The 3,404-nt window shown below is 34.8% G+C and overlaps 1 pseudogene; it reads left to right on the top strand.

The window, feature by feature from the left end:
- LOC117104825 overlaps window positions 1–3,404 on the top strand; it is a 16,080-nt pseudogene that overhangs the window by 4,579 nt on the left and 8,097 nt on the right.

Here is a 3,404-nt window from a genome sequence, read left to right on the forward strand (position 1 = left end):
AATAATAAACATAATATAATATGGTGATGCTAACAAATAACAAAATGTTCAATCATTATTAATTAACCATTTAATACTAAACATAAACTTTATTGGCTTCGCTTCCAACACGACGATTACAGCGGGCATATTGTATACGTGGTTCCTTAACTGAGAAGGAATCTTTCTTTTCTCACGCTCTTAAACTCTTAATACTGTTCATTAAGAAGGAATCTTTATTCTCTCACGCTCTTAAACTCTTACTACGATATGACCAATAATACACAACAGTCGATTTTGTTAAGAATTCCAGTGAATAAAAAAAACTGTTCGTCATTAATTATGTTGTTAAACAAACGACATCGTGAATAGTTGCCTTTATCAACAACTATTATTATTGTATCATAACAAAATAACACACAGGACACAAGTTACAGCATTATATTTGGTTTCAAACTCATAATATTCACAACCATTATTGATGGACTAATAAAAGAGATACTTGATCTTCTTGAATTTCTACAATGACGTAGACCTACAATTTATATTTCTGTACATATATATTTAATCTTCATATAAACCGGAAAATTGTTAGTACAGTTAACAAAATAATTCAGATGCCTGTGGATATACCAGCATATCCATGAAAGTATCAAGGTTAATATTCCCAGTTGCATTGTTCCGAAATAACGTATCGTACTGTGTTTACAGTATCATGTTTGAACGAGAGGAATTTTCATTGAAAAACGTTGTGCTGGGACTATGAAGCCTCCTTCATTAAACTTCGTCCACACTTTGTCTCACTTCCAATAAGATGATTACAGCGGGCACAGGCAATGCACACGTGTTCATTAAAGATGGAATCATTCTTTTCTCACGCTCTTAAACTCTTACTACGACAAGACCAATAATACACAAACAGTCGATTCCCGTGAAAAAGATAAGATCAATTACACACAAACAGTCGATTCCCGTGAAAAAAAAAACACAAAAAAAAACATGTTAAATGATTTGATTCTGTTGTTACACAGAAAACATCATGAATAACCGTAGCCTAATATTAGCAACTATTCTTATTGCATAATAACAAAATAACAGAGGACACAAGTTACAACATTAGATTTAGTTTCACACTCATACCGTCATTTTTTATTAAAGTAATATTCACAACAGTTAATTAATCGATAATAAGAGATCCAAGATTTTACCACTTGATCTTACAATTTCTACAATGATATACAATAATTTATATTTCTGTACACAAATACAGTATTTAATTTTCATATAAACCGGAAAATACTGTAAGTAGGCCTACAGTTAACAAAATACTTCAGTTGCCTGTGGATATACCAGCATATCCATGAAAGTATCAAGTTTATTCCCAGTTGCATTGTTCCGAAATAAAGACAGGCTCTGTCCTTTGTCTGGCTGATAAACAACACAGACCAATTTGTTGGAACGTAAAAATCATTAGGCAGTTCGTTGAAACCATGAATTACTCAATGCCGTAATGGTTGACTGCGTATGGGTGGTCCTATTACTAGCTAATTAACTGCGTGTCACACGATTTTTATATGCGGAAAAAATGCGTGCGGAGGGTTAATGTTTTCTGGATGGTACTGTAGGTTTCATCAGAAAAATAAAATTTCAAGATAATTTATCTCACATACTGTAAACGGAATTCCAAGACAGCTTACCTGGGGAAGACAAAGATTGTTTACCTTGAAAAGGTAAATTATCTAAGAAATAAGGAATTCCAAGATACATTTTGTGCATCTTGGATTTATATGTTATAAGAAACACTAAATAACAATTCAACAGTATTGTTAATGCCAACATTTAAAGAAAACAATGCCGTCAGTGGTAGCATTTACACCAGAAGGCGAGAGACTTGTAGGAATGCCTGCTAAATTTCAAGCAGTAACACATTCAAAAACACCCTTTATGCTACAAAGGGCGCAGCAATCCAAGGTGGTGTGCTTGCTAGTGATGTCACCGATGTACTTCTGTTGGACATGACTCCTCTGTCTGTAGGAGTCAAAATTTTAGGTGGTGTTTTTACAAAGCTGATCAACAGAAACACAACTATCCCAACAAAAATGTTGCAGGTGTTCTCCACAGCAGCTGATGGGCAGACACATGTAGAAATTAAAGTGCACCAGGGCAAGAGTGAGATGGCAGCAGACAACAAACTCCTTTGTCAAATCCAATTGTTTGGTCTTCCACAAGCTCCAAGAGTGGGAGTTGGGGGGGGGGGGAGGTGAAGGGGTGTTCCTCAGATTGAAGTAAGTTTTGACATGGACACCAATGGATTCGTCAGTGTATCGGCTCGAGATAAGGAGACTGGCAAGGAAAAACACATTGTTATCCAATCGTCTGGTGTGTTAAGTAAGGGCGAGATTGAAAACATGGTAACGAATGCAGAGAAATACTCTGAAGAGGACAACAAGAGGAAGGAAAAAGTTGAAGTTGTTAACCAAGCTGAGAACATCATTCATGACTCAGAGGCTAAGATGGAAGAATTCAAAGAACAATTGCCAACAGAAGTGTGACAAACTGAAAGAAGAAATTCCAAAATTAAAAGACCTGTTCCAGAAAAAGGCCTCGGAGGATGCCGAAAGCCTTAGACTAGCTTCCTTAGTTAGATGTGTATAAGAGACAGATTCATTACAGTATTATTTTTCTAAAATGCGCCATTCCTTTATAACGATGAGGGTGATGATGATAAAATAATAATAATAATAATAATAATAATAATAATAATAATCTTCTGTTGAATTACCTTGATTACAGTATGTAGCTGTTTGTTATTCTTTAAAACATAAGGTTTTGAATCTTCACAGCAAAGATACACCGACAATTACAATTAACTTAATGTCAATTAAGTTGATTCATCGATACAAAATCAATTGAATCTTTCAATAACTAGTAAACGTACGCTACCGATGATAAAAAATAATTAACGTATGACCTTTATTAAAACATGATTGCTGCCCTCTATAATTACCGATTACTGTATCTAAAACTTTCATCCTGTACGTGTTCCTTTAAGCAATAAAAAATATAATAAGATAAGAAAAAATATAGCAAAACGAGCTTTCACCCTGGCCAGGAATCGGCGCCCTAGTCATTCCTCCCCGACTATCCCTATCCATTCCATGCAAGGTTATGCACCAAGCAAGACCATTAACTATAGGGTTCACTAACTCGGTCCCAATTTGAAACAACTGAACGGAGGGAGGAAAGCACCGCGACCCCTAAGCCATAAATGCGGAGAACCTAGCACTATCAAGTACCTGTCAGTCGAATCTTGAGACTACCTAACTCCGAAACTTGCCGGAAGCAAAAAAAAAAAAAAAAAAAAAAAAAAAAATTTAAAAAAAAAAAATATATTAAAAAAAAAAAAAAAAAAGTTAAAAAAGGGG

Source organism: Anneissia japonica, unplaced genomic scaffold (genome assembly GCF_011630105.1).
Source record: "Anneissia japonica isolate Jap-2015-1 unplaced genomic scaffold, ASM1163010v1 scaffold2834_len698180_cov181, whole genome shotgun sequence".
Classification (NCBI taxonomy): Eukaryota; Metazoa; Echinodermata; class Crinoidea; order Comatulida; family Comatulidae; genus Anneissia; species Anneissia japonica.